The following is a 13,508-nucleotide window of genomic DNA, read 5'->3' on the forward strand; positions in this document are numbered from 1 at the left end:
CATCAGTTAAGAGGGAGTGATGCCTACTCCACAGAGTTTATGGCAACCATTAATTGAGGCAACATAGTGTCAATTACCTGGAATAAAGTACTATTGGGGATTGAACTTTGACCCCCCCAAAATGTATGTTGAAGCCCTAACCTACTGTACCTTATTTGGAAATGGGATCTTTGCTGATATAATCCAGTTAGGTTGGGATCATACTGGGTTAGGGTGGGCTATAATCCAATGACTAGTGTTCTTATGAGAAGAGGGAACTTTGGACACAGACACATTGGGAAAGCACCATGTGACTATGGAGAGAAAATAGAGTGATTGGTCTACAAGCCAAGGAATGCCTAGTAACCCTATTACAATGATATGGTGTTAATTTGATTTGTTCCTAGTAAACAGTCTGATTGCTAGAAACATCTTTTACTATGTAAATACTCATAAATCAATTACTTAGTAATTCACACTAGAATTTTTCCATAAATCTGCATCAAACTAGTGATCTGCAAATACACATTTTCCCCAATTTTGAAAAATTGGATCAATCTCTGTTTCTTAAAAGATGATGATAATGATTATCATGGTCTAAAAACATGCTTTTTTTCCCCAAGAACTTTGGGAAATAGCAATGTGTACCTTAAGACTTTAGTATAAAGTGTCTAGATAATTTTTTTTTACTGTTATTTTCTATTATCTTCAGTTATTTCCACCGAAATCATGTTTTCCATTTCCAGGTTACCAGTTACAGTTGAATCACTCTTTTGTTTAATGTAATTTCAAAAAGTCCATTAAAGATATGAAAAAAATGTGCCTAGTGAAAAAAAAATCCTTAAAATAGTTTAATTGGCCCCAATATATGATGTGTACATGGTATGTGTCATATGTACACATATACTTTCACTTTGTATATTATGTACACAGCAATTCTTATACTCAGAGGAGAGCCACTTAGCTACACTAAAGGAAGGAACAGAAGGAAAGTCCACATGCCTATGTCCAATGGCACTCAAGTCACTATTGGTGAATGGGTTGTGGGTAGAAAACTCTCAAAAGTCCCTGAAACGTGTGCTCCATCCAGTAAACCACTAGAAGGTTAATGTATTTGAATAAGAAGAAGTAAGATTATGATGATCATCATAGATAACACTTATCTAGTATTTAACCATGTTCTAGGCATTATTCTAAGAGTTTTGTAGGTACCGTATTAACTCTATTTAATTGATTTTTTTAGTGAGGATCATTTGACTTAGGTTGTAGTTTATTGGCAGATTAGATTCTGAATTCAAGGAATATGTTTGTGAATGAGGCTTTAAGAGGCTAGAAGCAAAATAGGATTTGCATGTTTTTATCTTTTCTCACTTAAGTTCTATCTTTAAATATAACTAATTAAAATGTTTACACAGTTTTTATGCTGGGCTTCAGACATTTTTACAGACGAGTTTTAAAGTGTTTTCTTAGTTCTGTGCCTCTTCTTTCTGTCTGTTACACATATCCTTTTTCAGTCTGATGTGGATCTCGGATTTCTCAGGCAGCTTTTTTTAGCACTGTACCTAGAATATAATACAGATTCATTGAATGTTAACTTTTTTTTTTTCTTAATTCTTTGTGGGCCTTAATCATATCCAGTGCAGAAGTCCCTCTTTACCTCTGAGCCATGACATTTTAAGGAAGCCAAGTCGGGGTTTTAAGATGCTCTGCTTTTAATTGAATGAAAATTTCAGCAGATGTTTAGCTGGTTAATGTGTCCCACAATTTTTACATTTTGTATCTATGCCAACTTTTTAAGCTGCTTCAGGAGAGAACCATCCAACAATCTCTTCTGCAGATGAATGCTTATTGGTTTTATTGGCATGTGAAGAGAGTAAGCCTTTGATTCACTATTAGAAGCTTCAGTCGTTTATTCACTCATCAGGCAGCCAATCAGTCAATCATGTGAGAAGGTGTAAGATGTATTGGGGGGTAAATTTCTACTGCATGTACTGCAGCTGGCCTCTGAGTTTAGCAGCTACTTTGATATTTTAGTGAGGGGTGCTCTCTAGTGTTTTGCTACAGATGTTTCTGTGTCATGAAATTGCAAGATAAATGATTTTGCTTTTATCTAAAAGTCATACTTGAAGGATAACTTCTTGTTTGGGGGAATACCATTAAAATAAATTATGGTCACAGGCACAGATTAAATTCCCTCAAAGGGTTAGCTAGTGCCCTATGGGATAACTTGTATATCTTGCTTTTATTTTCCTTGCACAAATATGGAGTGACAATCCATGGGGTCTTGCCTAGTCTGTTTTGCACTAAAATGAATGTTGAATAGTTTGTAGAAAGCAATTTTCAGATATCTGTTCTCATTCATATAACAGACACTTAAAACTCAAAACAATAAACTTAAACCCGTTACCAGGTTAAGAAATGTATAGGTGCTTTGTCTTTGTTTCAGGATCTGGTGTTTTTCCATTTTATGCCTGATGCGTGTGTTGCACATGCGTATTATTTTACAATATTAAGTCATTTAAATGGCTTTTAAAAATCCAAGCCAAATGCAGCTCATTAATTCCTGAAGATCATTTAGTTTAGTTATGCAGTGTATGTTTAAGAGATATCTTGCATCTTTTTGATTCCAGCTGTCAGAAACTTAAAAACACCGTAACAAAACCTAAATGTCTTCCTTCATGCCTTACAATCCTCCTCTCTTCCTGAGCTCTGCAGAAATTTCTCCACCCTGGATTTACTTCCTGACCAGCTGCAAATTTTGACTTTTGCCTCCTCCCAGAGTCAAGTGGCTTAATTTCAATATGTAATTTTTTTTTTTAAATACCATAGTGGACACATCACAGAATTTCACATTTCATGCTTTATGCAGAAGAATGCATCAGTAAGTAGCCATTTGTGTGTACATTAAATTAAACCTAACGTTTATATAATGGCTAAAAATTCTTCCTGGCATTGCATAGAGCTGTGGAGTTTGTTTAGGGCTTTTCTGAAATTTCCACTTGTATGGCCCTCTGGAGATCTGTCAAATAAATAACAGATGTAGAGATTATCAGTTACTGTTGAATGTTTGACAAAAACAGACATGCAAGCCAGGGATTTCCCACTGGGTCTCTTCATGTTAAAAGAAAGAAAAGATCTTCCAGCCAGAATCAAGTAATTCAACGGAATAGTGTATTCTTTGCATCTTTTTATGTAATTTTTGCCATTTTACATCTGCAAAATTTGATCAGGACCAGGAGGGTAAATTTTTTCTTATCTTTGAAGATAATCGCTTTATCTCTGAGAAATAATTAAATTGACTGCATCATTGTCTTCTCCAGTAGAACTATAAAGACAAGGAAGTTGTAAAATTGGTAAGATGTTTGCTATGTGTACTCTGTGGCCACATGCATTCCTCATTCATTCATTTTATCCCATCAGTATTTATTGAGCACTTCCTATGGGCTAGACCTAGTCCAAGCGACTAGAGATACAGCAGTGAGCAAGACCATGCTTGATGACATGAAACTTAAATTCTAATGAGGGTGTGGAGGTAATTGGGAGACAGATCTTTAGGGTGACATTAAGACTAAAAGACTATTTATTATTTGAAAATCATTGGAAAATATGTACTACTGGTCCAATGTTTATTTAATGCTGCAACTAAAAGACTATTTATTATTTGAAAATCATTGAACATTTGAAAATCATTGGAAAATATGTACTACTGGTCCAATGTTTTTAGATGACATTAAGCACTTGAAGAAAATAAAGTAATATATGGAGTTAGGCAGTGACAGAATTGCAATGGCGGTGAGTATTTTATCAAGAAATTTAAGGAAGACCTCTCTGAGATGGTGATTTGAGCAGAGACATGAATGAAATGGTTAAGTGAACAAATGAATGGTTAAGTGAACGATTTATTGATGGAAAAGCATTATGAGCCAAAGGAGCAGTGAATACAATGCCCTGAAGCTGGATAGGACTTATACGATACATAAATTGCAGCAATTTTTATTTAATGCTGCAACTAAAAGACTATTTATTATTTGAAAATCATTGGAAAATATGTACTACTGGTCCAATGTTTTGTTTCAGGAAGAAGAAAGAATAAATCCAGAAAACTTTTGAAGGGAAAGACTAAGGCTCCTTTCTGGTTGTACCTTGTGGGAGTGCAGTTCCTTCAACTAAAAGGTACCAAAGCAAAGAGGAAGGAATGGTTAATCCTACCAGGAAAGGGACAGATGGTGTAAAGATTGTATTAGAAACAGAGTAAAGGCTATTAGGCATTAGTTGAAATAGGAGGGAGGCAGGTTTTCCATAGATTTTAGTGAACATTTCAACAAAAGTCTAAAGTACAAAATCTACCTAATATATTTTTTCTGTTGTATTCAGTATATTTTAATCTTTGAACACTTGTGGATGGTAGGTTGGCATTTTATGCAGTGAGTTTGTCTTCTCTTCTGTGGTCTCATATCTCATCAGTTGTAGCTTCCATCAGTGAAGTCTAGCTTCTAGGATTCAGCAATACCACACCTCTTTTCCCCTTTGCTGTAGAGGTGATAATGGCTTCCTGTTCTTGCTAAAATCTGGATTAAACATTCTTTATTTGTCTTCATGGCTGTTCAGTGGCCACAGATTAGATTCTTAAAGTCCTACTTCTCTAGAGTGATTTCTATTTTCCTGACTGGACCCTGACTCATACTGTGATTTTGCATCTAAAGGCAGTGACCAAATGGATCCTTTTTTTTTTTTTTAACATCTTTATTGGAGTATAATTGCTTTACAATGGTGTGTTAGTTTCTGCTTTATAACAAAGTAAATCAGTTATGCATATACATATGTTCCCATATCTCCTCCCTCTTGCATCTCCCTTCCTCCCGCCCTCCCTATCCCACACCTCTAGGTGGTCACAAAGTACAGAGCTGATCGCCCTGTGCTATGCGGTTGCTTCCCACTAGCTATCTATTTTACATTTGGTAGTGTATATATGTCCATGCCACTCTCTCTCTTTGTCACATCTTACCCTTCCCCCTCCCCATATCCTCAAGTCCATTCTCTAGTAAATCTGTGTCTTTATTCCTGTCTTGCCACTAGGTTCTTCATGACTTTTTTTCCCCCTTAGATTCCATACATATGTGTTAGCATACTGTATTTGTTTTTCTTTTTCTGACTTACTTCACTCTGTATGACAGACTCTAACTCCATCCACCTCACTACAAATAACTCCATTTCGTTTCTTTTTATGGCTGAGTAATATTGCATTGTCCTTTTAATCTGTAGTTTCTCTTCTGAAATGTGGAAAGCATGGGATGGCATTTAGAAAAACTTTCATTTACCTGCACACTGTCAGCAGCATTGTTTTCTAGCAGAAGAGCTAACAAACTATGTGAAGTCCAGATTGAACTAATCAAAATTAAGCATTAACTTATACCTAAAGAACAATATTCTGTCTTTCAGTATGGAATGGTCAATTGTGATATTTTTCTCTTCTTTCTCGATCCTAGGGATTCCCCTTGCTTTAATTATTAGAGCTTTTCTTAAATGAGATATATTAAGCACCACTTTGTGACCCTTCTTTTGGACAAGTTTTCATGGTCAAGGCTGTTTTCTTTTAGGGACTTTATTATCTTGCATATGACATCTACATTCTGTTAGCCAGTGATCCATAAATAGAAACTATTTGGCTGAGTATGATTACAGTCTATATTATGGGGACCTTTTACATCAGCTAGTTCAGAGCTGTTAGCTACTGATTCCGTTAGCACATCCATACCTATTTCAAGTTATTGGAAGAGGTATCGGGTAGCTTTTGCTGCAAAACCAACCCAAACTCCATGTCTTAAGACAACAACCATTTATATAGTTTACAACTTTGTGGGTCAACAATTTGGCTTGGGCTCATCAAGACAGTTTGACTGTGTTCCATGGGTCACTCATGTTCGTGGTCAGCTGCCAGACAGCTAAGTGATTGTTTTTGAGAGTTGGGTGGCTTTTGTCAAGCTGGCCCACAGTGGCCTTATCTGATAAAACTGGGATGACTGGGACTTCATTCCACATGGTCTTTCCTTATCCAGCAGAATAGTCCAGGCTTGTTCACATGGCAGCTCAGAGTTCCAAGAGCAGCAAGCAGCAGTATCTATTGCACAAGTGCTTTTCTAGGCTCTGCTTGTGTCATGTTTGCTAAAGTAATGTTGGGCAAAGCAAGTCAAATGCCCAACCCCAATTCAAAGTTAAAGAGCAACTCCATATCATTATGGGAAGAGTGGACAACATTATTACACTCTACCACAGAAAATATGTACAAATGGCCAAGTGATTCATTCAAGGAAGGGGAAAGAATGAACCCAAGAGCTGGTTTGAAGGGAACATAGGAGAAAGAGTATTTTCAAAGACAACAAGATAGAGGAAGAATTGGAATCTTTAGTGAATGAACAAGGGAGAGAAACTTAGGTTTGGAATGAGTATACATATCACAGAAGGAGAATAAACAGAACAAACATTTGTCGTCTATGGGCAAAACGAAACAGATGACTGGCACACAGGCTGTTAATCATGGATTAAGGTGAGGGGGGGTTAAAGTGTGATCAAAGATTTCTTTGCTCTGTTAAATCTTGACCAGGTGTCCACATGAATTGAAACATGGGCCAACAAATGAAGTAAATACATGTGAATTAGGTCATTTAGACCTCCTTATCAGAAGACCCACATGAGTGTTGTTAATTTAGACTTCAACTATTGGGGTGGAAGTGGAGGAGGAGAATTCAAATATTGCAGTATAGACTTCAACTATTGGGGTCCAGCTTAACTTCTAAAAATACTCAGGCAGAACTGTTGCAGCTTTGCACAAGTAGAAGTGGGGATAGCAAGGAATACATCATGTCTAAGTAAGCCATTGCCTTGCGCCTTACTTTTTAATGCCCTGTTTTACCAAAATACATAATTTAAAATGTAAAAGTCTGTAATTTAGCTTATTTCTTAAACTGAAATATGTTACATAGCAACCACTGAAGGACATCTTTATATCTTTCAAGGCAGAATTCATATTATTTTATCAAACATCTATTTTCGTAGGAGAATCAATGTGCTTCCATTGAGACAATCTGCCTGGACAGTGTTCTCAATGGCAATTATACTCTCTTTGCTTTTTATTTGATCAGATCAACAGAATTCTGGCTCTCAAAGGGCCGCTGTTTATTCAACTTTATGAAAACCTAATTGAGCTTTTATTGTCTGGTGACCTTTTGTCATTGTTGGGCTGTGTGGTTAGAATTTGAAGGGAACGAGTGATGATTTCTATAGAGGGCTGAACAATCATTTGTATTTCGTTTTGGCAATGACACTATACATACAGCAAGTTTAGAACTTACACTGTTTTAGACATTATTTATCAAATGCATTTAAAATATAACATAGTATTAAAAGTTTCAGAGTTTTTTTGGCTTGGTGAAGAGTTTAGTCTCAGCCACTTACTACCTGTGTGAACTTTGGCAAATTGCTTAATGTATATAAACCTTAGTTTCCTCATCTGTAAAATAACAGTAATAACACTGTCTTTAATGTATGGGTTTTTTTTTTTTTTTTTAAAGAAATTCATGTTCTTTTATTTATTTATTTATTTATGACTGTGTTGAGTCTTCACTTCTGTGCGAGGGCTTTCTCCAGTTGCGGCAAGTGGGGACCACTCTTCATCGCGGTGCGCGGGCCTCTCACCATCGCGGCCTCTCTTGTTGCGGAGCACAGGCTCCAGATGCGCAGGCTCAGTAATTGTGGCTCACGGGCCCAGTTGCTCCGTGGCATGTGGGATCTTCCCAGACCAGGGCTCGAACCCGTGTCCCCTGCATTGGCAGGCAGACTCTCAACCACTGTGCCACCAGGGAAGCCCTAATGTATGGTTTTGAGAATTGCATTGTGTCCCTGTGTAGAGCATAGCACGGTGCCTAGCACATGGTAAGAGATCCATATGTTTTATTGTTATTACTGTTACTCAACTATATATAATTAGCACTCTATAACTCATAATTCAAATTTGAATAGAGAATACTTTGCTCTATATTGTACGTAATTTTCTCAGTTACTTTATCCAATTCAAGCTGTTTTCTCTCGTTTGAAAAAAATTGGAGTTTGTTTTGGGAATGAATGGTCTAACATTGGACATGAAGAAAATGGAAAAGATAAATTTAAAAAACACAATAAAAAGCTCCCAAACTATAAAATGAAGTAAGTCCTAAGTGACCTTTTTACTTAGAAAGTTCATAGAACAAATAAATACTTCATAGCATTTTTCTGGAAACATAATTAATTTGGTATTGTGGAAAATTAAAGTTTTAGAGAAATATATATTGTGAAAATTAGAACTATCAGAAAGACAAGTACAAATATGTACTTGTACATATTTAGTACATTGGCAAATGTACCAATGCTCAAACACCTTCTCGCTCATGTAGCCAAATATTTGCCATTTTTTCTACTTGATTTGAAAGTATAAATCCAAATATTAACAGCAATATTTGTCACAAAAAGTTATATTAAAAAATTACATGAGATGCTTCTTGTCTTGAGAAAGACAAGATTATCAAAGAATAAGGTGACATTGACAATTGTTTTACCTTGTGAATGTGGAGAGTATTAGACTTTTAAAGGTCACTGTTCAGGTTCTTTTGGGTTATCTGCCCATGTCCTTGTCAAAAAAGGGAATGGAAGGCTGTAGGTATTTCTGAGTAGAGAATTTTGGTTAGGAAAGTGGGCTTCTAATTATTCCATGATAAGAACATGAAAAGGACACCCATTCCCAAGACTCAACTGCCAGTGAAGAAGTTGAAATTTAAGAGTAGAGGTATGTGAAGTATTCAGCAGACTTTTTGACAAAGGCTTAACCTTAAATTTAGGCTAGTTTGAGAAAAGATGTGAATTTTTTTTTGTCATCATAAATCTAGTAACTGAGGACATGTATCTTCAAGATATGGAGTTCTGTAAATGTTAATTTTTATTCAAATTTTAATTTGAAAGTTTAGAGGCTAATAAATGTTCTGCTAAGTCCATACTAACTGCATATAGTTGATGGAGTCATAGAGATGAAACTCAAATTTCATTTTTACTATTGACAGAACTGTTGAAGAATTATAGCCATGTGGCAACAATATACTTTATAATCCTGCACCCCAGAATTAGCCATATATACCCTATCAGAGACACTAGCAGTCTGGAATAATCAACAAATTGTGATCATTATTAATCCAAATATATTAGAGCAAAGAAAAAATGCTATTAATAGCTGCAGCTTGGAACTGATTTAGGAAAGACTGTCCAACAGTAAGTTCTTTCTCATAGCTAAGTCCTTTTACCATGGAGTTAACATGAGCCTTCTAATGTGAAAAGATGAAAAATTTACTGGAAAGCATAGGGTTAAAGTGACATATTCTTAAAAGAACCAGCTATTTTATGGGCATATAAAGGCAGTACCAGGGCAAACATTTTGAACATTTTTAATATTACCCTTTTTTGTTTGTTTATACCAACAGAGAAGATGGTATGGAGTCATTGAAAACATACGGGTATAGGAGAGAGAGAAGCAGTTTCAAACCTGGCTCTGTGACTTACTATTTATAGACTTTGGTGAGTTGGTAAAGTGGTCTGAGCCTCACTTGTCTCCTGTGTAAAATAAATCCAGTGGCCCCTCGGTGTCCACGAGGAACTGGTTCCAGGACTCTCGACAAACACCAAGCCCTCGTATAAAATGCATAGCTCAGTCAGCCTCCATGTCTACGGATGCAGCATCTGCGAATGCCGAGGGCCAACTATATAACAATGCCCATCTCATAGGATCCTTTGGAAGATGTAGGAAATCATACTCGTAAAGTGCCCAACTCGTGGGAGTAAATGCTGTACTGGGGCGGGTGTCCTTCATGTCTTAGTGGGAACTGTGGCAGTTAGATCAGAGCTTGCTCTGAATATTTGCGTCAGTGAACTTTGAGTACAAGGGCTTCTGGCCATTTGCTTAAAGAAAGCTACTGGCTCTGTCATCCCTGAAGACACTCCTTAAATCAGCCATCAGTTCCAATTACCTCCTCTTCCTGAAAGTGCCAGAATAGCCACCCTGGGATGGTTCCCTGCCTCAGTGTTTTAAAATCTCTGAGCTGTGAACCAGAGAGATTTCTGTTTTTAAGATTTCTGCCCTTTTGGAGGCTAGTGCTTTGTATTCAGTCTCCTAATTGCTTTTCTGGTCACCGAGCTCTTATGAACATCCTGGTTCTTGTCTGATCCCTTGATCTTCTAGTTCTTCAATTGCCTCCACGCCTTTACTTCTGGAAATTCCCTCATCAGTATTTCTTCCGACTTTTGCAGCTCCCTTGTGCCCGCCTTCTGCTGTTATCCTGCAAAAGTGTTGGTCGTAGATGGGCCACCCCGAAGTGCTTTCAGACTACTTGCCAACTTTGGCGCCTACCTTTGTCCAGAACTGGCTTCACTCTTGTGCCCTTGGCATGTGTCCCTCAACTTTATGTGGTCCCAAACCCCTCTTGTTACCTGTAGTTCTCTCTATGGGAGTGATAAGTAGTAATGAGTGTTCATATTACTGCTTTGAATTCAAAGTCTCACTGCATCTTCTTTTTTCAAGAAGACTAAGAAATGCTCTTGAAGTATTTTTACTAATATACCTGTGAGGTAATGATTTCAATTCAATTTTAATTATATAAGAAATATAATATTATAGAATTTTGTTAAATATAGAGAAAAATCTGTAAATCTAATCACCCTCATTACAAATACTGTTATTCCCTGCATTTGCTTCTAGTATTTTTTACATGCACATCTAAAGATTGTCTTATACTCTACTTTTTTGCATCATATTAATACTTTTGCATTTTGGTATATAAGCATCATAATTTCTATTTTTCATGGCTACTTAATTTTTCCTAGGGTGAATAAACCTTATTTAGTAATAATAATTTACCTACTGGGTTTTATTTTAATTCTTATTTTTAAATACAATAATTCATATTACAAATGACATTTTCTTGGCACATAAATGCACATTAAAAAGAGAATAAAGAATATCACAGGGGGTGTATGACAAGCCTAAAGCCAATTTGAGAAAAAAAAAAAAAAAAGCAAAAACATTCTATTACTCCAGAATTCTACCACCTAAATTATGATAGTGAAGAATTCTGAATTTTAAAAACCAATGCTTATTTTTTACATAATTTATAAGCCACTGAATTTAATTTCACACACACACACACACACACACACACACACATACACACACATCAGAACTAAAATAGATGAGAGGCTGTGATGGATTTAGAAATTGATCATCTTCCAAATTATTAAAAATGTATTTTTTAAAAAATGTATTTTACTGAAATTTGGAACCACCATTGCCATAGAAACAATGTTATAAATGATGGTTAATTTTCCCAAACAGTGCACCTAAACCCATGTTACCCCTTCTGTAGGTCTGTGAAGTAGGACTATAACACCTACACTATTCAACTCAAAAGAGTATTGTGAGGGGACTTCCCTGGTGGTGTAGTGGATAAGACTCCACACTCCCAATGCAGGGGGCCTGGGTTTGATCCCTGGTCAGGGAACTAGATCCCACATGCATGCTACAACTAAGAGTTCGCATGCCACAATTAAGGAGCCCACGTGCCACAACTAAGGAGCTGGAGAGCTGCAACTAAGGAGCCAGTGAGCCGCAACTAAGACCTGGTGCAACCAAATAAATAAATATTAAAAAAAAAAAAGTATTGTGAGGAGCAAGTGAGATAACTCACTTGTAAATTATAAAGCAAAATCGGGATATTAAATATATTTAGGACCCGGGAGCTTCAAGATGGCGGAAGAGTAAGACACGGAGATCACCTTCCTATCCACAAATACATCAGAAATACATCTACATGTGGAACAGCTCCTACAGAACACCTACTGAACGCTGGCAGAAGACCTCAGACTTCCCAAAAGGCAAGGAACTCCCCACATACCTGGGTAGGGCAAAAGAAAAACAGAAAAAACAGAGACAAAAGCATAGGGACTGACCGGCACCAGTGGGAGGGAGCTGTGAAGGAGGAAAGGTTTCCACACACTAGGAAGCCCCTTCGCGGGCGGAGACTGCGGGTGGCGGAGTGGGGGAGCTTCGGAGCCGCGGAGGAGAGCGCAGCCACGGGTGTGGAGGGCAAAGCGGAGAGATTCCCGCACAGAGGCTCGGCGCCGAGCAGCGCTCACCAGCCCGAGAGGCTTGTCTGCTCACCCGCTGGGGCGGGCGGGGCTGGGAGCTGAGGCTCGGGCTTTGGTCGGATCGCAGGGAGAGGACTGGGGTTGGCTGCGTGAACACAGCCTGAAGGGGCTAGTGCACCACGGCTAGCCGGGGGGAGTCTGGGAAAAAGACTGCAGCTGCCGAACAGGCAAGAGTCTTTTTCTTGCCTCTCTGTTTCCTGGTGTGCGAGGAGAGGGGATTCAGAGCGCCGTTTAAAGGAGCTCCAGAGATGGGGGCGAGCCGCGGCCCACAGTGCGGACCCCAGAGACGGGCATGAGACGCTAAGGCGGCTGCTGCAGTCACCAAGAAGCCTGTGTGCAAGCACAGGTCACTCTCCACACCGCCCCTCCTGTGAGCCTGTGCAGCCCGCCACTGCCAGGGTCCCGTGATCCAGGGAAAACTTCCCCGGGAGAACGCACGCACGGCGCGCCTCAGGCTGCTGCAACGTCACGCCGGCCTCTGCCGCCGCAGGCTCGCCTCGCATCCGTACCCCTCCCTCCCCCCGGCCTGAGTGAGCCAGAGCCCCCGAATCAGCCGCTCCTTTAACCCCGTTCTGTCTGAGCGAAGAACAGATGCCCTCAGGCAACCTACACGCAGAGGCGGTTCCAAATCCAAAGCTGAACCCCAGGAGCTGTACGAACAAAGAAGAGAAAGGGAAATCCCTCCGAGCAGCCTCAGGAGCAGCGGATTAAATCCCCACAATCAACTTGATGTACCCTGCATCTGTGGAATACCTGAATAGACAACGAATCATCCCAAATTAAGGAGGTGGACGTTGGGAGCACCGATATATGTATTTTTTTCCCTTTTTCTCTTTTTGTGAGTGTGTATGTGTATGCTTCTCTGTGTGATTTTGTCTGTATAGCTGTGCTTTTACCATTTGTCCTAGGGTTCTTTCTGTCTGGTTTTTTTTGTTTGTTTTTTACTTTTTAAAATTTTTTTCTTAATAATTATTTTTTATTTTCATAACTTTATTTTATTTTATTTCATTTTATCTTCTTTCTTTCTTTTTATTTTTTCTCCCTTTTATTCTGAGCCGTGTGGATGAAAGGCTCTTGGTGCTCCAGCCAGGCATCAGGGCTGTGCCTCTGAGGTGGGAGAGCCAAGTTCAGGACACTGGTCCACAAGAGACCTCCCAGCTCCACGTAATATCAAACGGCAAAAATCTCCCAGAGATCTCCATCTCAACGCCAAGACCCAGCTCCACTCAACGACCAGTAAGCTACAGTGCTGGACACCCTATGCCAAACAACTAGCAAGACAGGAACACAACCCCATCCATTAGCAGAGAGGC

The 13,508-nt window shown here is 38.7% G+C and overlaps 1 protein-coding gene across 19 annotated transcripts in view; it reads left to right on the forward strand.

Moving 5' to 3' along the window:
- The window catches only part of NAV3 (neuron navigator 3), a 1,129,181-nt gene that overhangs the window by 837,403 nt on the left and 278,270 nt on the right, over positions 1 to 13,508 (forward strand). The window lies entirely within an intron of this gene.

This window comes from Balaenoptera borealis, assembly GCF_965194805.1.
Source record: "Balaenoptera borealis genome assembly, chromosome: 13".
NCBI classification, from domain to species: Eukaryota; Metazoa; Chordata; class Mammalia; order Artiodactyla; family Balaenopteridae; genus Balaenoptera; species Balaenoptera borealis.